General features: G+C 39.2%; 1 protein-coding gene across 4 annotated transcripts in view; it reads left to right on the top strand.

Annotated features, from left to right (window-relative positions):
• Nucleotides 1–21782, top strand: part of LOC140848369 (uncharacterized) — a 69087-nt gene that overhangs the window by 11783 nt on the left and 35522 nt on the right. The gene's annotated exons all lie outside the window — the stretch shown is intronic.

Raw genomic sequence — 21782 nt, 5'->3', positions numbered from 1 at the left:
TTTTTTTCTTATTATTATTAAGATATCATTGACACACATTCTTATGAAGGTTTCACAAGAAAAACAATGTTATTATTACATTCATAACCAATATCGAGTCCCCTCCCCATACCCCATTGCACTCACTTTCCATCAGTGTAGTAAGATGCCACAGAGCCCCTATTTGTCTTCTCTGAGCTATGCTATCTTCCCTGTGACCCCAAACAAACAATGTGCACCAATCATGATCCCCCACAATCTTCTTCTCCCTCATTCCCCACCTGCCCTCCCCCATCCTTCCCCTTTGGTAACCACTAGTCCCTTCTTGGAGTCTGTGAGTCTGCTGCTGTTTTGTTCCTTCAGTTTTGCTTCGTTGTTATACTCCACAAATGAGGAAAAACATTTGGTATTTGTCTTTCTCTGCCTGATTTATTTCACTGAGCGTAATACCCTCTAGGTCCATCCATGTTGTTGCAAATGGTAGGATTTGTTTCTTTCTTATGGCTGAATAGTATTCCGTTGTGTATATGTACCTCTTCTTTATCCATTCATCTACTGATGGACACTTAGGTTGCTTCCGTACTCGACGATAAACAGAGGGGTGCATATGTCTTTTTGAACCTGAGAACGTGTTTCTCTGGGTAAATTCCTAGGAGTGAAGTTCCTGGGTCAAATGGTATTTCTATTTTTAGTTTCTTGAGGAACCTCCATACTGCTTTGGACAATGGTTGGAGACCAGTTTACATTCCCACCAGCAGTATAGGAGTGTTCATCTTTCTCAGCATCCTCGCCATCATTTGTCTTTCCTAGTCTTTTCTATGTTGGCCATCCTAACTGGTATGAGATGATATCTCATTGTGGTTTTAATTGCATTTTCCTGATAATTGGTGATTTGGAGCATCTTTTCATGTGCTGTTTGGCCATCTGAATTTCTTCTTTGGACAAGTGTCTGTTCATATCCTCCACTCATTTTTTTAATAGGGTTATTTGCTTTTTGGGTGTTGAGGCGTGTGAATTCTTTATGTATTTTGGATGTTAACCCCTTGTCGGATATATCATTTACAAATACATTCTCCGATACTATAGGATGCCTTTTTGTTCTGTTGATGGTGTCTTTTGCTGTATAGAAGCTTTTTAGCAGCATGATGTAGTCCAATTTGTTCATTTTTTAGTTTCCTTTGCCCTAGGAGATGCATTCAGGAAAAAGTTGCTCATGTTTATATTGAAGAGATTTTTGCCTATGTTTTCTTCTAAGAGTTTTATGGTTTCATGACTTACATTCAGGTCTTTGATCCATTTTGAGTTTACTTTTGTGTATGGGGTTAGACAACAATCCAATTTCATTCTCTTGCATGTAGCTGTCCAGTTTTGCCAACACCAGCTGTTGGAGAGGCTGTCATTTCCCCATTGTATATCCATGGCTCCTTTATTGTATTATTTGACCATATATTAATTGACCATATATGGTTGGGTTTACATCAGGGCTCTCTAGTCTGTTCCATTGGTCTATGGGTCTGTTGTTGTGCCAGTACCAAACTATCTTGATTACTGTGGCTTTGTAGTAGAGCTTGAAGTTGGGGAGTGTAATCCCCCCAGCTTTATTCTTCCTTCTCAGGAATGCTTTGGCTATTCAGGGTCTTTTGTGGTTCCATATGAATTTTAGAACTATTTGCCCTAGTATGTTGAAGAATGCTGTTGGTATTTTGATAGGGATTTTGATAGGGATTTTGATAGGGATTGCCTTGAATCTGTAGATTGCTTTAGGCAGGGTGGCCATTTTGACAATATTAATTCCTCCTATCCACAAGCATGGGGTACATTTCCATTCGTTGGTATCTTCTATAATTTCTCTCATGAATGTCTTATAGTTTTCAGAATATAGGTCTTTCACTTCCTTCATTAGGTTTATTCCTAGATATTTTATTCTTTTTGATGCAATTGTGAAGGGAATTGTATTCCTGATTTCTCTTTCTGCTAGTTCATCGTTAGTGCATAGGAATGCAACAGATTTCTGTGTATTAATTTTGTATCCTGCAACTTCGCTGAATTCAAATATTAGATCTAGTAGTTTTGGAGTGGATTCTTAGGATATTTTATGTACAATGTCATGTCATCTGCAAACAGGGACAGTTTAACTTTCTCCTTACCAATCTGGATGCCTTTTATTTCTTTGTGTTGTCTGATTGCTGTGGTTGGGACCTCCAGAACTATGTTGAATAAAAGTGGGGAGAGTGGGCATCCTTGTCTTGTTTCCAATGTTAAAGGAAAAGCTTTCAGCTTCTTGCTGTTAAGTATGATGTTGGCTGTGGGTTTGTCATATATGGCATTTATTATGTTAAGGTACTTGCCCTCTATACCCGTTATGTTGAGAGTTTTTATCATGAATGGAGGTGGAATTTTGTCAAGTGCTTCTCAGCATCTATGGAGATGATCATGTGGTTTTTGTCCTTTTTGTTGAGTGGTGGATAACATTGATGGATTTTTGAATGTTGTACTATCCTTGCATCCCTGAGATGAATCCCACTTGATCATGGTATATGATCCTCTTGATGTATTTTTGAATTCAGTTTGCTAATATTTTTTTGAGTATTTTCGTATCTATGTTCATCCAGGATATTGCTCTATAATTTTCTTTTTTTGTGGTGTCTTTGCCTGGTTTTGGTATTAGAGTGATGCTGGCCTTGTAGAATGAGTTTGGGAGTATTCCCTCTTCTAATTTTTGGAAAACTTTAAGGAGGATGGTTATTAGGTCTTCACTAAAAGTTTGATAAAATTCAGCAGTGAAGCCATCTGGTCCAGGAATTTTGTTCTTAGATAGTTTTTTGATTGCCAATTCAATTTACTTGCTGGTAATTGGTCTATTCAGATTTTCTGTTTCTTCCTGGGTCAGCCTTGGAAGGTTGTATTTTTCTAGAAAGTTGTCAATTTCTTCTAGGTTATCCAGTTTGTTAGCATATAATTTTTCATAGTATTCTCCCATAATTCTTTGTATTTCTGTGGTGTCCATAGTGATTTTTCCTTTCTCATTTCTGATTCTGTTAATGTGTGTAGACTCTCTCTTTTTCTTGATAGGCTAGGGGTTTATCTATTTTGTTTATTTTCTTGAAGAATCAGCTCCTCCTTTCATTGATGCTTTTTATTGTTTTATTCTTCTCAATTTAATTTATTTCTGCTCTAATATTTATTATGTCCCTCCTACTGACTTTGGGCCTCATTTGTTCTTCTTTTTCTAGTTTAGTTAATTGTGAGTTTAAACTAGTCATATGGGATAGTTCTTCTTTCTTGGGGTAGGCCTGTATTGCAATATACCTCCCTCTTAGTGCGGCCTTTGCTGTGTCCCACAGATTTTGTGGTGTTGAATTATTGTTGTCATTTGTCTCCATATATTGCTTGATCTCTTTTTATTTGGTCATTGATCCATTCGTTATTTAGGAGCATGTTGTGAAGCCTCCATGTGCTTGTAGGCTTTTTTTTCTTTGCATAATTTGTTTCTAGTTTCATAGCTTTGTGGTCTGAGAAGCTGATTGGTACAATTTAAATCTTTTTGAATTTACTGACACTCTTTTTTGTGGCCTAGTATACGATATATTCTTGAAAATGTTCCACGTGCACTTGAGAAGAATGTGTATCATGTTGCTTTTGGATGGAGTGTTCTGTAGATGTCCATTAGGTCCGTCTGTTCTAAGACATTTTTCAGTGCTTCTGTCTCCTTACTTATTTTCTGTCTAGTTGATCTGTCCTTTGGAATGAGTGGTGTGTTAAAGTCTCCTAAAATGAATGCATTGCATTCTATTTCACACTTTAATTTTGTTAGTATTTGTTTCACATATGTAAGTGATCCTGTGTTGGGTGCATAAATATTTATACTAGTGATATCCTCTTGTTGGACCGACCCCTTAATCATTATGTAATGTCCTTCTTTGTCTCTTGTGAGTCTCTTTGTTTTGAAGTCTATTTTGTCTGATACAAGTACTGTAACTCCTGCTTTTTTCTCCCTATTAGTTGCATGAAATATTTTTCCATTCCTTTACTTTCAGTCTGTGTATGTCTTTGGGTTTGAAGTGAGTCTTCTGTAGACAATGTATAGGCACATCTTGTTTTTTTATCCATTCAGAGACTCTGTATCTTTTGATTGGTGCATTCAGCCCATTTACATTTAGGGTGATTATCGATAGGTATGTACTTATTGCTATTGCAGGCTTTAGATTTGTGGTTATCAAAGGTTCAAGGGTAATTCCCTTACTATCTAACAGTCTAATTTAACTCACTTAGTATGCTATTACAAACACAACCTAAACATTCTTTTTTTTCCTCCTTTTTCTTCCTCCTCCATTCTTTATATGTTAGGTATCATATTCTGTACTCTTTGTCTATCCCTTGATTGACTTTGGGAGTCATTGATTTCATTTTGCATCTGCTTAGTAATTAATTGTTCTACCTCCTTTACTGTGGTTTTGTTTTCCCTGGTGACAGCTATTTAGGCTTAGGAACATTTCCATCTATAGCAGTCCCTCCAAAGTGCACTGCAGAGGTTGTTTTGGGGAGGTAAATCCTCTCAGCTTTTGCTTATCTGGAAATTGTTTAATCCCTCCTTCAAATTTAAATGATAATCTTGCCAGATAAAGTATTCTTGGTTCAAGGCCCTTCTGCTTCATTGCATTAAATATATCATGCCACTCCTTTCTGGCCTGTAAGGTTTCTGTTGAGAAATCTGATGATCGCTTGATGGGCTGTTCTTTGTATGTGATCTTATTTCTCTCTCTGGCTGCCTTTAATAGACTGTCCTTATCCTTTATCTTTGCTATTTTAATTACTATATGTCTTGGTGTTGTCTTTCTTGGGTCTCTTGTGTTGGGAGATCTGTGTACCTCCATGGCCTGAGAGACTATCTCCTTCCCCAGACTGGGGAAGTTTTCAGCAATTACCTCCTCAAAGACACTTTCAATCCCTTTTTCTCTCTCTTCTTATTCTGGTATCCCTATAATGTGAATATTATTCCATTTGGTTTGGTCACACAGTTCTCTCAATATTCTTTCATTCTTAGAGAACTTTTTTTCTCTCTGTGCCTCAGTTTCTTTGTATTCCTCTTCTCTAATTTCTAGTCCATTTCCTTTCTCTTCTACTACATCTAATCTGCTTTTAAATCCCTCCATTGTATGTTTCATTTCAGATATGGAATTTCTTAATGATTGAATGTCCATCCTCATTTCATCCCTGAGTTCTTGAATATTTTTCTTTACCTCCATAAGCATGTTTATGATTTGTATTTTGAACTCTTTTTCAGGAAGATCATTGAGTTCAGTTTCATTTGGCTCTTTTTCTGGTGTTTGTGAGATTATGGTTTGAACCAGGTTGCTTTGACATTTCATATTTGTATGTGGTGCCCTCTAGTGCCCAGAAGCTCTAGGGGCTGCTGAGCCCCTGGAGTGATGTCAGGGGTCATAGGGGAGTGATGTTGGTACCTGGGGGGAGGAAAGAGCTGTTTCCTGCTTGCAGGCTGCTATGCCTGTCTCCACTGCCAGAACCAGTGGGCCGAGCGCACAGGTATAAGCCTCTATGCTTTGGGTTTGTAGTGGTGTAGGCGGGGCTTTCCTCTGGATGGCCTGACACCAGGGCAGAGACTGCCAGTTTGCGAACTCACGCTGGCAGGCCAGGAGGAAGGCACAGCACGCTGACTATCACAGTGGGGGTCCTTAAAGTTGTGTAGCCAGCCAAGGTGATGGAGAGTCTGAAGCTCCTGAAAGTTTCCAAACTGCTGGGCAGAGTGCACCCAGACAACTTTGTCCACTTATGCCTTCTCCTGCACAGCAAGCTCAGTGCAAACCCCGCCCCTTAGGAGCCCTCACGCTGCTAGGAAACGTCTTAGACCGCCTGTCTTTCCTTTGTCCCAGAGCAGCCAGATGTGGATCCCTGTCTTCCACAAATGGCTGGAATCTCAGTCTCTTTAAGTGTTCCACCTGTCTTAGCTTTCCAAACCCACTAATCTCCAAAGCACCATGCAATGTAGGTTCATGTTCCCAAAGCAGATCTTCAGGGCTCAGTGATCAGCAGTTCTAGGCTTCCACCCCCTACCCGCTCCATTTCTGTTCCTCCCACCTGTGAGCTGGGGTGGTGGAAGGGCTTGGGTCCCACCAGATCATGGCTTTGGTACATTACCCTGTTTTGTGAGGTCTGCTCTGTTCTCCAGGTGTATGCAGTCTGGTGCAGCCTTCTTTCTTGTTGCTCTTTTAGGATTAGTCATATTAACTATATTTTCATATTATATGTGGTTTCGGGAGGAGTTCTCTGTCTCACTTCTCACACCGCCATCTTGAATCTGCCAACATATGAGTCTTTAATTTTTGTTTTTGGTGTGTTGTGATCCTTTGTTCTTCTTAAAGACTTTGTCACAGCTTTCACAGATATCTAAGAAATTCTTCATTAAAACATAAAGATTAAACAAGTACTACTTTTTACATTATGAAGACGGATTTTTTTTTTTTGGTTGGGTGACTAATTAATTAATTAATTTTTATTAAGGTATCATTAATATACAATCTTATGTTTAGGTTTCACATGAACAACATTGTGGTTACTACATTTCCCCCTAATCTCAAATCCCCACCACATACCCCATTATAGTCACTGTCCATCAGCATAGTAAGATGCTATAGAGTCACTACTTGTCTTCTCTGTTCTATACTGCCTTCCCCGTGCCCCCTCTATATTATGTGTGCTAACCATAATACCCCTTAATCCCCTTATCCCTCCCTTCCCACCCATCCTCCCCAGTCCCTTTCCCTTTGGTAACTGTTAATCCATTCTTGGGTTCTGTGAGTCTGCTGCTGTTTTGTTCCGTAAGTTTTTTAGTTGTTATACTGCACAGATGAGTGCAATAATCTGGTGCTTGTCTTTCTCCACCTGGCTTATTTCACTGAGCATAATATCCTCTAGCTCCATCCATGTTGTTGCAAATGGTAGGATTTGTTTTCTTCTTATAGCTGAATAGTATTCCATTGTGTATATGTACCACATCTTCTTTATCCATTCATCTACTGATGGACACTTAGGTTGCTTCCATATCTTGGCTATTGTAAATAGTGCTGCAATAAACATAGGGGTACATATGTCTTTTTGAATCTGTGATCCTGTTTTCTTTGGGTAAATTCCTAGGAGTGGAATTCCTGGGTCAAATGGTATTTCTATTTTTAGTTTTTTGAAGAATTTCCATATTGCTTTCTACAATGGTTGAACTAATTTACATTCCCACCAGTGGTGTATGAGGGTTCCCTATTCTCCACATCCTTGCCAGCATTTGTTGTTGCTTGTCTTTTGAATGTTGGCCATCCTAACTAGTGTGAGGTGATATTTCATTGTGTTTTTAATTTGCATTTCCCTGATAATTAGCGATGTGGAGCATCTTGTCATGTGCCGGATGAAGACTGGGATTTTATCCTTCCTTTAGATAAGAACAGCAGGCACTAGGACAGAGACATCATGTGACCTCTGCCACTATCTTCAGGGTTTATGAGGCTTGGAATTGAAAGAGTAAGGGAGAAATGACACTAAAACCCAAGTCTCACTTCTAATTGGAAGTGAAGTCTGTGTTAATGACTTTATTTTTTTATTTTCATGGTAGAAACATACATATATGTGTGTGTTAAAGAAATATGAAAAAATATAAAAGTTCATTTTCTCATTACCACACAGTCAAAATCAATGTTTAACACTTCAGTAAATATCCATGACAAGTTTCTTACTTTGCTCCCTTACAAACCCAAGGAAAGGAAAGATGTGTGACACTGCAGAATGAACAAGTCAAAAAGCCTTAGGAGGGTTATGTAACAGTAACTATTAGTTAAGGGCTTGCTGGGATTTGTGCCCTCAGTTAGAAAGGCCTCATGGTATTTTCTCACTGAAAGGAACCTAAACACTTCTTGCCATGTGTGTCCTCCTTTTCCTGATGGAACAATCGAGGCCCTGGGAAAGTCAAACTAATTAGCAGCAAAGCCAGAGTCAGCACCGAGGTTGTTGTGGCTCCTGGTCAGCACTCGTTCAGAATACCCCATTTCCCCTCTGTGATGGGTGTTGCCCATGAGCAAAACTAAAATGAAAGTTCTTCTCATAAGCTGCAGATGTGTTTAAATGCACCTTCAGAAAACTATTGGATCCACTTCACTTGTGCTCTTCTGATCAGAAAGAAACTTATATTCTGTGAAGCAAAAAATTTCTGTCTCCAGAATAATGCACAAACTATTTTTCCACCAAACCAAACCAAAGAAAGATCATGCAGGCTTCCAAAATTCATCAGCATACACAAAACTACCTGAAGAATAATGACAAAGTTGCATTTCCTCTTGTAGGCTGTACATGCCTTCAAGATGAGAATTACTACACTTTGTACCACCTGCTGCACCTAGTACATAGTTGGTGCTGAAATTTCTTTTTCATGAACAGTGTCTATGAATCATTGCTTTACATCCTGGCATTGTGCCATTTTCAAAAGAAGTGTTAATAAACATGTGTCTAATTTCCTGTGCTGTCAGAAATATTGTTTAATCATACTGTTAAAAATAAAGACATCCAGGGCCCACTGAACTAAATTCTCCAAACCACTAGATGCGCTTTCCTCTTTGGGCCTCTCAGCTGTGCAGCTGAAAACGGGTCAGAGGGAGAGAGCCACAGCTCTTCTGCAAAAACCCCGGAATGTTGGCTATGCCGGGAAATGTTTAGAGAATGCCTCGGAAGCTGAGAAAGTTTTTCCAAAGCAATATATACATAAAGATATTTGAACCAGAGAGTATGCACTCTAAAATAGATGCATGTAGCATATTCACAGAATACCAGATTTTTACTAGGTGTAATTACTGCATCCCATTACTGTGAACCCAGGGATGAAGGTGACTGTAAAATGTGTGTGCCACAGACTGGGATGCTTGCAATAGGTCACATAGTTTCCCGCTGATCTTCTTAATAGTAAAATACATATAAAACTGTGTTTAAAGTGTTAGGCATATTATATGTATTACCTGATAAATGACATTAGCATGTTTCAGAAAAAATCCTGCATAAACAATTGTGTCTTTTTAAAAGGATATGTCATGATTTTTTTGCTAAAAAGTAAGTAACATCAGTTGAAAGCTAAGAACACAAGCTAAGTGTCAAGCCGACACTAAGGAAACTCTCCTGCCGTCTTCTCCGTCAGCTTACACAATCGAAATGTGCAGATTTCCTCTCAACCGCCAGTGCAGAGAAATTGTGTAGATTTGAAGTTGCTAGTCATAGGAAAGTTTTAACTGCACCAACATGAGAACATTTTGTTTTGGAGAGTTAAGGGGACAAATCGAGACTCGGTAAGGACCCTCCCAATAGAATAATACTTGGCCATAAAGAGGAGATTAGGACCACCGGTCCGCACAGCAGCCTGGACGGACCTCAGAAACATTTCACAGAGTGAAAGTCATCAGACCCAAGGGCTACATATTGTATGATTCCATTTTCAGGAAATTTCTAGAAAAGCCCTAGGGGTGACCTAGGGCTGCAGGGGGGAGCAGCACTGCAAATGGGCTTAGAGAGTTTTCTGGGTGGATGGAAGTGTCAGGAAACCTGCTTCAGTCATAATGTACACCTACATATAGAAATTCACTAACACTCATTGACTGTACCCTTGCAATGGGTGAGTTTACCGAATGTAAGTCATACCCCAATAAAGCTGTTTTTTAAAAAATAAGAAATCAAAAGAAATGGTTCTTTTAGGACCAGCCCAAGGCTGCTTTGCACTAACAGGTTGCTTCTCCTGTAAAACTTGTGATAGACATTAGGCTTTCCAAACATGGGAGATTCTTCTGAGCAGGGTGCTCTGATACACACATCCGGAGACTGTTCCATCTAACCAGGTCTGCTGATGTTTCAAAAACTAGAATTACTAAACATAATTAGTATCATGTTAGTCCCCTCACGGTACCAATGTTGTATTCAAGAATGTTAGGACATTAAATCGGAGGAGACGAACAAACCACTTCCCTAATTTGATGGTGAGAGATGGTGGTATGATTAGGAGCCCAGGAGAGCTTCGTGAGCTTTTCTTGGGCCAGGCAGCTGTTTTAGGGCATCTCCTGGGAGCAGGAGGAAAGGTATTTAGGGTGTAGACTTAAATGCCTTTACTGACAACTGCGGTATGCTGGCTGCACACATCTCCATCACCACACAAATGTGGGGAAATTATATTAGGAAAATTAATCTTGTTCAAAAGCGAAAGAAGGAATGGAACGTGCTGGGGTCAACTTGGTGAGTGTTTCTGTCCATAGCAAGGGGTTCTCAAACATGGGTATGTGTGAAAATCCTCTGACTTGTTAAAAAGGCAGATTCCCGGGCCAGACTTCACTGCTGCCAGACTGAAAGTCTGGGACCAAGGGCCAGAGTCCGAATCTGTAGATGAGCCCCCGAGGTGATTCCTGTGCTGGTGGTCCTTGAAACACACTTTGAGGAACACTAGATAAAGAAGCAGAAAGAAAGATGTGTGGAGAGACAGGAGGGAGGAGGGAAGGATGGAGAGAGAGTGAGCACCCAATGAAGACAACGAAGTGGAGATGCCCAGGCAGGCCTTGCCCTTTGGGCACATCTGCTGAATTTAGTCCTAATCTCTCCCCTGATTTGTCTCATACCCACATCTCACACTGTGCCCTCTTCTTTACCTGCTTCTTAGCCTTGCTTTCAAGGTAGAGAGTCTCACCTATAGTGGACTGGAGACATAAGTTTCCAAAGGGTTTTCTCTTGCAACCCCAGCCCCCAGCCCCCTGGAACAAGCCTGAACTAGTGGCAGATTAAGTCTTTGCCCCCTGGCCTATAGGGTGGTTCTTGCTCTGGGATCACCTGCCGGGATTCTTTGTTCTAAAACCCCCAGAGTTGGCTGACTGTGACAGCCTCACCCAGGCCAGAGTCCTTTCCCTGTGAGGACCCCTGTTCCACGGTTACGTGGGGAGAGACCTGTGCCCGCCTGCCTGTGAGACCCCACGCGCAGTGGGCCCCTGGTGAGTCCTTAGCTTGAGAGACGCCTCTGCTTTCAGTTCTCTTAGCAACCACCCAGCCCCTGGGCCATGCGAGACCACCTGGGGAGCCTTTTCAGGCATGTGTAGGACATGGGACCCATGCCTTTAGTCGATGAGGACTGGACCAAGAGTGGTCCGATCAGAGCCCCTTTTCCCGGACACTTGTAATTATAACTAAGGTATCCCCATCCTTGCGTTGGCTGCTTATACAGAGAAGGAGGACCAATTCAGGGGATTGAGCATTGCTTCTCTCTACTCACGAGGAATGGGTGGCCAATCTAGGTGAGAGAGGAGAGTCCTCCAGTGAAGTGGGTGCCCCTGGGGTGCAGGCATTCCATTTCCCAGTTCAGACCCCTCCTGAGGCACAGCTGACTTCCCGAGCTTCAGTTCCAGTATTAATATCAACTCCAGTACCATTGGAATGGAGGGTCCTTTCATGGTTGCTTAATCCACTTCTGAGGGGCAGTCAGAGTCTCATTCATCCAGGTATGGTCACATTTCCCTTCTGCCATCTCCGTCCTTGTTTTAACTCGCATCCTTCCTTCTGCAGACTGGAAGGCAGACCACAATGACTTCCTTGTGGTGCAAGAGGAGAGCTTGCCACAAAAACTGATTAGATGTGAATTACTATAATATATACTATACTTGAAATTATGAAATTACGAATTCTTAGGTGCAAAAATGGATCTATGAGTATGTTTTATTTAAAAAACAGTCCTTGTGTTTTAGAGTTACATATTGAAATATTTACTCCTGAAATGAAGGGATGTCAGGATTTGCTTTTAAACAATACCAGAGGGCAGAAAGGGGCTGAAGGCATAGATGACACAAGGTTGACCTTGAACTGATAATTGTTGAACCTGGGTGACTGGGGTTCATTCCACTAATCTGTCGACTTATGCATATGTTTATGTTTTTCAATAACATGAAATTCTAAAAATACCAATGGGAACTATTTCAGGGAATACCTCTGAAATAACATGAAAACTATCAACTTCAAAAGTAAGAGGAAGCTTCTTAAACTAGAAATCTCAAAGTGTTTCTCCAAAGGCAGTCATCCAGGATGGGGTGGGTTTGGTGCAACATGTAACCAGTGTGTGAATAAAAATATGCCAGGTGTGTGTGTACCCCTTCTCTTGAATGAAAGAAGCAACTTGGGGTTTGTATTCAATTCATCTCTGACCGTGGAATCCAAAATAAAATAAGACCTATAGCTTTCTTTTACATTAAAAAAACCCCCATCACATTTCACTAAATACTTAATATTGTTTTTATTTTATTAAAGTTATTTGGTAGATTTAAGAGTAAGAAACATTGTCTCAAAAGTGAAACATTTTCCAAATATGTTGAAAGCATATGTGTCATAAAATAAAGCATCTTGAGAGTGTTTCAACTTCTCCGGAGAGCTTGCAATATCTATGCACACCTTATTTAGAGGAGTGAGTAGGAGGCAGGAGGTGGTGGATGCTAGTTGAGTATTTAAGGGAATCTGATTTCATGCTTTATATATTCAGTATGGTTAAGAGTGATCTTTTCTGGGGGTGTGGATTTGGGGAGGAATATTTAAGTTTTCCTTTTAACTTGTGACTGTCTGTCTCACCTCCATGCCTACCCATTTTCAAGGTGGCCAAAGTCTATTCTCTGTAAGGGGACCCAAGGGGACCATCTGCTCCTGGTATATCCCATCATTGTCCTGGTGTTTTGTCCTCACACCTTGGACACATTTTCCCTGAGACCTGGAGCCACCGACTTCCCTTTCAGGGTAGCAATGCCCATTCCTTTTCTTTCTTTCTTTTTTTCACAGAAACTTTCGGTTTTTATCACGCATTATGAACTATAAACAATCAAGTCAGATATGATTATTCATTTGATTTTTATACTTGATTTATATGTGAATCCCACATTTCTCCTTATTTTATTTTATTTTATTTTTAATAAAATGCTGAAGTGGTAGGTAGATGCAAGATAAAGGTAGAAAACATAATTTAGTGCTGTAAGAGGGCAAATGTAGATGATCAGGTCTGTGCCTATAGACTAAGCATTAATCCAAGCTAGACAAGGGCAACAAAACATCCACGGATGCAGAAGATTTCTCTCAAATCAGGGGGGGTGAGGTTCTAAGCCTCACCTCTGTTGGCCTCCTAATTTCTCACCTGATGGCCCCCCTGCGACTGTGCCTGTCATAGGTTGTTCCTCCCTTGAGGAATCTTACCCGTCTCTGAATGCCCATTCCTTTTCATCAGGGACATGCCTTTGTTCCATCAGCCCCATTTGCAACCTCTTGCCATTTGTACCACAACTTCCTAGGTTGGGATGCGTGGTTCCTTTGACCACTCCTGAAGCCTATCGCTTCTCATAACATGTGTTCCATTCCACTCCTGAAGCCTATCTCCCTCATAACACGTGTGTGCTCAAAGCTGTGTATCCTGCTGTCTTCAGTTGTGGCTCCTCTGGTTCCAACGATTAACGACCCGCTTTCTACCTCATAGAAACAGGACTTCACTGCAAGGACATTTTTCATCAAAGTACATGGGGACCAAAAGCAAAACCCCATTTTTCCTCTCAAGGGGAGGATGACACCATTCATTGCATTGCCAGGCAGTCATAAGCTGAATGAGACTAAATTAGAATTACAGGATGGCATTTTTTAATCTTTTTGTTAATATGAAATATTTACACCACAAAAGAATAAAGCAGATAATATAGCTAACTTAACGAACTGATTAATAGCTGACATTTTTCCATGGATGGGGTGACATTAACAAGAAGCAAAACCTGGATGAGGCCAGCAATCACTACATCCCCACTGCAAGCAAAATTTTAGTTAATCCAAAATTCCAGACCTTAAATTAATATTTAACTAAAATATTTTAAAGAAAACATGAAAGCCTTTCTTCTATGGATTTTTTCTTATGGATTGTATTTCTGTGGATGTGAGTGACCCTGAAACAAAGTTTAACATAACTATATGTAATATGAATGTTTAAGACTAACATGTCAGACATAAAAATTTCATTGAACCTATTTGGTCTGTTCCGACAATAATTTCTGAACATATTAAATGCAAGATATTAGATTAATGATATTCTGAACATAAGATATTAGATAAATGGCTCTTGAATATTTTTGGTCAGGACCTTCAGGGAGAAATATATCTTATTTGACGATACAGTAAACCCTGAAGTAAAAGTTATACAAGACAATATTTAACTTTGTACCTAAGCATTCTGATATTTTTTATTATATTCCATCTTCTTTATTTTAAAGTCTCGTTATGAGCCAAAAAGGTAATTTTGCAAACCATTTATGCTAAGTGAGTTTGGAAAACATTGCTTTATTAGCAAATGATCACATAAACTGTTTAGTGATAAACATCCATGCAGCCACTGCATGACTTTGAAAAATCCTAATAGTTGCCATATCTGCTTTAGATTATTTTTTAAATTAAAACATTGTAGCTAGAATCAAAGGCTCCTGTGTATTCTCCTTCCCAGGTCTAGTACATCTTCCTCCTTCCCAGAGGCAAGAACTCTTCTGAATTTGGTGATTATTGTCCCTATGCCTGTTTTTATTTAATGATTACAAATGTATGGATCCATAGGCAATATATAACACTGGTTTATGGTCACGCCCTTAAAACAAATGCTATGTTATCTTGCAACTTATTTTCTTTTCTGATAATATATTTTTAGGATTTACCCATACTGATACAGTGCTTTTGTTCATTCATTTTAACTGCTATGGTATTCCACTGTAGGAAAATTCTGTGCTTTATTATCCATTTTCCTGTTACTGGGTCTGTAAGTGGTTTATGGTATTTTATTATTGAAAACAATGTTGCAAGAATATCCTTGTACAGGTCTTATTCTGTACCTAAGCTAACATTTTCCTAGGATATATACACGGCAGTGAAATGACTGGATAACAAGCTCTACCACATATTACCACAAATTGCTCTATAAAGTGATGACTTATGCTCTAACCAGCTGTGCATGAGAGTTCCTGCACCTTCCAGCGGTCTCACTAAAGGTTGGCTCTGAGCTGGTGTCTCCGTGCACCTTTGATAAGCCATTCCAATTTCCGCCACTGCTCTCTGTCATTTCAGTATCTCTCTATTGCTTCTGGATGGTGTGGTTTGTGGTTCTCTCGTTGGACCCCATGCTTATGTGTCCTCACTGCATCTCCTTTGCTGTAAAGTGGGTCCCTGGTTGGATCCATGCTGTATGGAATTCCTTCTCTGTGGATAAGGCATTTCATAAACTCCCAGGGGGTGGTGTAAGATGGGGTTGTACACAGGAAGCATAAACCTGTCTCCAGGATAAAATCTATGCTGCAAGGGTGAGTAGTCAGGGTGGAGAGGGTCCAGTGCAGACAACTTGCCACCGAGAGATTGGTTGGGTTGCTGTCGTGGAGGAAGGGTGCAATGTAAGGAGCCCAGGATTGGTCTCTGTTGCTGGCAGTTGGACATTTAAAAGTGACAGTAACTAGATTAGCCTTGGAAATGGGAGTCCATGCTGTTGGATTCTCATACAGCTTCTTTCCATGGAAGAGACATTGTGAATTAGGTTCCATTGCTATGGACTAAATATTTGTATCCCCCCAAATTCATATGTTGAAGTCTAATCCCCAGTGTGATGTGATTTGGAGGTGGGGCTTTTGACAGGTAATTAGGTCGTGAGGGTAGAGCCCTTGTGAATGGATCAGTGCTCTTGTAAGAAGAGAATTGAGAGAGCTTGCTTTCTGTCTGCCATGTGAGGATATGACAGTAAGGCAGCCTCCATTAGACACCAAGTGCCTTGACTTGGACTTCTAGCCCCCCCAGCTATAAGAAATAAATGTCTACTGTTTAAACCACTCAGCCTCTGGTAACATTACAGCAGCCCAAGCTGACTAAGACTCATCATGCCAGTTGGAGGTGCCAGGGATGAAGGCTGGCCAAAATGTCCACCAGCGGAGTGCTGTTGTGGATTTGGTTGTTCAGTGTTCCTCCTGTAGTGGACACTTTCCTTTTCTTCTTCCCACCCGCCCCCCACCCCTGCTTTATTGAGGTATAACTGATGCACAATTACTGCAAATATTTAAAGTATATAATTTGATTATTTAAGTATATATCCATGAAATCATTACTAGAGTCATGGTGATGAACATACCCATCACTCCTAAAAATTTCTCTGTGCCCTTTTGTAATCCCTCCCTTCCAAACCCTCTCAAAACTTTTTAAGAGGCACTTGTTGGGATGTGATTGTTGAAATAGAATCTGACTTATATAAACAGTTCAGAGAAGCCACCCGCTTTTCCATAACCCTGTCACATGTATGAGGATCACTATAAGGCAAACAGAATCACCAGAGGTTTATTTTCTTTTCAATTGAGTCAGTCCCCAATCCTTCTCCTTCCAGTCCCTGGAGACCACAAATCAGTTTTTTGTCTCTATGGATTTGTTTATTCCAAACATTTCAGATAAATGGAATCATGCACTGTATGGCCTTGTTGACTAACTTCTTTCACTAACCATAATGTTCTCAAGGTTCATCCATGTTATAGCTTTTATCACTATTCCATCCCTTTTATGGCTGAATAATATTCCACTGTATGGATAGACCACATTTTGCTTATCCATTCATCAAGTCATGGACATTTGAATTATTTTCACCTTCTAGTGATTATGAATAATGCTGCTAAGAACATTCCTGTACAAATTTGTATGTGGATATACTGTTCATTTGAATGTATACCTAGGAAGGAAGGGGGTGCTAAGTCATATACTAACTCTATGTATAACTTTTTGAAACTGTCAGACTATTTTCCAAAGCAACTGCACCATTTATATTCCCATGAGCAAACTATGAGGGTTGTAATTTCCCCAAATACCTGCTAACCCTTGCTGTCACCTTTTCTATTATAACCTTTCTAATGATGTGAAATGGTATCTCACTGTGATTTTGATTTGCGTTTCCCTAATCACTAGTGAAGTCATGTATCTTTTCTAATATACACTGGCTATTAGCATATCTTCTTTAGAGAAATGCCTTTTCAAGTCCTTTTCCCATTTTAAAAATTGGATTATTTACCTTTTTATTATTGAGTTGTAAGAGTCCTTTACATATTCTATATGTAAGTCCCTTATTGGATGTATGATTTGCAAGTAGTAGTTTTTCCCATTCTCTAGGTTGTCTTTTGACTTTCTTGATAATGTCCTTGGAAGCACAAATGTTTTAAATTTTGAAGTCCAATTTCTCAATTTTTTTCTTTTGCTGCTTGTGCTTTTGGTACAATATCTAATTTTAGTATCATATATAATGGATCTAAAAAGAATTCACTGCCAGATCCAAGGTCATGAAGATTTACTCCTATGTTTTCATCTAGATATTTTATAATTTAGCTCTTACATTCAGGTATTTGATCCATTTTAAGTTAATTTTTATGTGAGTTGGGCTCTAATTTCATTCTTTGGCATGTAGCTTTGTAGAGTCCCAGCACCATTTGTTGAGAAGACTGTTCTCATTCAATTGTCTCATCCTCTTGTTGCAAATCAGTTGACCATAAATGGGTAGGTTTATTTCTAAACCCATTATAGAATATTTCATCCAACCACAGCAGAAAACACATTCTTCTTAGACTCACATGGAGCAGTCACCAAGGTGGACCATGTTCTGGGTCATAAAACAGACTTCAACCAATTTAAAAGAATAGAAATCATACAAAATGTGCTCTCAGGCCATAATGGATTAAACTATAAATCAATAAAAGAAAGATAACTGGAAAATCCTAAAATATTTGGACATTAAACAAAATACTCTAAGTAATAAATGAGTTAAAGAAGGAATCTGATGAGAAATTTAAAAATGTTTGAACTAAATGGAAATAGAAATACAACTTAACAAAATTTGTGGGATGCAAGGAAATTTGTACTATGAACTGCATATATTAGAAGAGAAGAAAAAATCTAAAATCAATATAATAAGCTTCCACTTTAGGAAACTAGAGGAAGAAGAGGGCATTAACCCTAAAAGAAATAATAAAGGTTAGACCATAAATCAGTGTGAATGAAATCAAACAATAGACAGAATAAAGGGTGATTCTTTGGGAAGATTAGTAAAATTGATAAACCTCTAGCCAAGCTAACAAAGAAGAGGGAAGACACAAGTTACCAGTATTAGAGATGAAAGATATGGACTTCATGTTTTCTGTTTCTTCATGTAATAAGGCAGCAAGCCATGATAAGAAACAGCAAGTAAAGCCATGATAAGAAACAGCAAGGTCTGATAAGAATAGACCTAAAAAATCAACAACTCTTCTTGGATCCCCAAGGAATGGGAGGACAGAGAGCCAATGCTGCCCCCAAGATTGGAAAAACAGGCAGGTGAATGCAGAGAGTCATAGTCTACTGGAGCACACTCTCTGAAATGCTTCTTTTGAAAAGGGGATTGTGAAAGAAAATAAAAGATGTGAGCTGGGTCTCTGTGAAAAGGTGGGACTCAAGAAACATGGATGAAGGCAGGAAACATAAAGGAGACAATCTACAATCTATGAAGATGGTGACACTTAAGGAGGGGAAGGAGTATTTCAGTGGGCACTTGGGCTTCCTCTGACTAATGAACCAGCTTATTGGGGGTAAGAAAGTCAAAATGAAAGGAAACAAACATGGCTTTCTGGTGCCTTTTATTCCTTTGTGTGGCTCTATTTTCCATCCAATATCATTTTCCCTCAGCCTGAAGAACTTTCTTTCTTAAATATTTTCTGGCAGGTCTGCTGATGACAATTTGGCAAGCTTTTATTTGTCTGGAAAGGTTTTACTTCACTTCCATTTTTGAGGGATAGCTTTGCTAGATGTAGAGTTCTAAATTGGCAGTTTCTTTTAACACTTTAAAGATGTCTTCCGTGGAGTATAAGAACAAAGGAAAACTGAAGGGACAAAACAGCAGCAGAATCACAGAACCCAAGAATGGACTAATAGTTACCAAAGGGAAAGGGGCTGGGGAGGATGGGTGGGAAGGGAGGGACAAGGGCGGGGAAAAAGAAAGGGAAAAAAAATCATAGAGATAAAGGAAAATAGTACCAGCTGTGCTAAAGGATCTATTAATTATCTTATCTGTGGTCATAATTTCACAATCTTTGTGTAAGTATATATATATAATTCATATGTATATCTCTATATAAGTTGTACACATTAAATATGTATATTTTATTTGCCAATAAAAAGAAAAAAAATATGTCTTCCAATTACCTTTTGGCTCTTCTAGTTTCTAACAAGAAGTTCACTGTAACATTACCTTCTGTCCTTTGTCTTTTTTCTCCTCTGGCTGAATTTAAAAGATTCCCTCTATCATTTGTTTTAATGGAATTACATTTTTATGCATTTGGATTGGGGTGTGTGTGTGTGCATGCATAAGCATGCACATGCACATGCACAAATGACCTCTGGAGCTCATTGAGCTTTTTGGGTTTATGTGTTTATAGTTTTCAAATTTGGAAGTTTTCAGCCAATATTTTTTCAAATGTAGTTTCTGCTCCCTACTCCTTCCTTTCTTTCTGGTCTCCAATTAAATGTGTGTTATATCAGCTTATATTTCCTGCAGATCACAAAACCTTAGTTTTCCCTAAAGTATTTTAAAATTTGTTCTTTATTTTAGATGGATTCTATTTCTATGTCTTCAAGTTCCCTGAGATTTTCTTCTACAATGTCTAATTTTGCATTAATTTAAGCCAGTGAAATTTAATTTCACATACTACATTTCCACCTATAGACATTTCATTTTGTTTCATTTTTCTTCATTATACCACATCTTCCTTGTACATCTAGTATTTTCTAATTGAATGGCAGATATTGTGAGTGTTACAATGCAGTGTCTGGATTGAGCTGTCAACTTTTAAAGACTGCCAGCAGGCTGTGAGTTTACTTGACTATCAGTTTGACTTTTAAGGCCTGTTGTAAACTTTTCCTGACCCATCTGTAGTAGGCTCACTGCAGGACTAGTTGAGCTCCAACACGGCCCATTACTCTTGAGTCTCCACCAAACCTGATGATAATTCTAATCTGGGGGGACAGTTGCAGATGTCTCCCTGCTCTGTGTGTGTTCTGGGCATTGTTTGAATTACACTTATCTGGTCACTCTATGTAACTTTGTGCAGATTCACTCTATCCACGTGCAGTCTGGCACCCAGCAAAGAATCACCTCCACACAGATTTCGTTCTTTCCTCTGCGTAGCTCCTTCCTTTCCAGTGCTTTCCTTGCTTTAGTTTTCCTGAGTTGCAATGTTTCCTTCAACTCAGGAAAGCCATCATAACCTGCTTCTCTCTCATCTGCGCACCACAGTTCAGAATAAGCTTGTTTTCTTTCTCTAAGGACTCACAGTCTTATACTATCTCTTAGTGATATCTGACAGCATTTGGTTTACATGTTTTTTGTTTTCTTGTCATTTATGGTGGCATGGGGAGGTTAGACTGACACCATTCACTATACCATGGCAGAAAGCAGAAGTCTCATGAATTTTAATATGGCCTTTTTAAAAATCATGACTGAAATGATCATTTGGTTTCAACTTTTTCTAATTTTCCTTGTGATATCTTTTTTATGTTATTGATTATTTAGAAATGTGTTGCTTAATTTCCATCATATGGGGATATTCTGGTTATCTTTTTGTTACTAATTTCTAGGTAAATTTCACTAGGACTGGGTCCATCTCTGTATAATTACCATTCTTTGAATTGTGTTGAGATTTATGGCTCAGGATATTGTCACTTTTGGTAAGGATATCATGAACACTTCAGAAGATGGGTATTTTGTATTTATAGATATATAGCAATCTATGTAAGTTAATTACAGCAATTTATTTGCCTCATTCAAATCTTCTATACTGTAACTAAAATACATTGTATTTTCCAAAGATAGCTGCAAAAATATCTTTCATCCCACAAGATATTCTATTATGTGACCTGGCTACTCTTCCCATCAAGAAATAAGGTCTATCCTTCTCTCTGAATCTAGTGGGTCTGGGATGGCTTCAACCAACAGAGTGTGGAAAAATTGCAAAGTGTGACTTCTAAGGCCAGGTCATCAGTGATGATTTAGTTTCCAGTTCTGTTGCTGGCACATTCACTCTTAAAAGCCTGAGCTTCTATTGAAGAAGGGCTGCACCCCAAGGGCATTAGGCCCAGGGTGATGAAGCCACATGGAAATACAGCACGCAGATATTCCAGTCAGTAGTCCTGGTCTTCCCAGCTTTGCCAGACATATAAATGAATGAATCTTCAGGTTAATTCCCACACCTAGGCACTGAATCACCTCTAGCCCTCACATCTTCCAAGTTGAGGCCTCTGACATTGTGAGGCAGAGCCATCCATCCATATCGTGCCCTCTCTGAATTTCTGACCCACAAAATCTATTAGCAATAACAAGATCATTGTTTTAAGCTGTTGAATTTTGGGATGATTTATAATGCAGCAATAGTAACAGGGACAGAATTGTAGTGTTTGAAATTGGGGTGTTACCATAATAAAAATATAAAACAGCTAAGACTGACTTGCAGACTAGCTGCTGGGCAGAGGCTGGAAAGGTCCTGGAAATCTTAGTATAAACTGGAAATCCCTTGAGGAGACATTGGTGAAGGTAGGAGACCAGGGAAGAAATTATTGGAAGACTGAGAAAATGCATACATTTTGAAGTTATGCTATGGAGGTTAGTAACTCTATCCCCTGTGATGATATGAAAGACAGAAAATACACCTAATGAGTTGGTAGATTTGCCTAAGAGAGCTATCTAGCAGAATCTTTAG

Source organism: Manis javanica, chromosome 3 (assembly GCF_040802235.1).
Source record: "Manis javanica isolate MJ-LG chromosome 3, MJ_LKY, whole genome shotgun sequence".
Lineage (NCBI taxonomy): Eukaryota > Metazoa > Chordata > Mammalia > Pholidota > Manidae > Manis > Manis javanica.
Note: the sequence above shows the minus strand (reverse complement) of the source record. Positions and strands in the feature narration are given on the sequence as shown.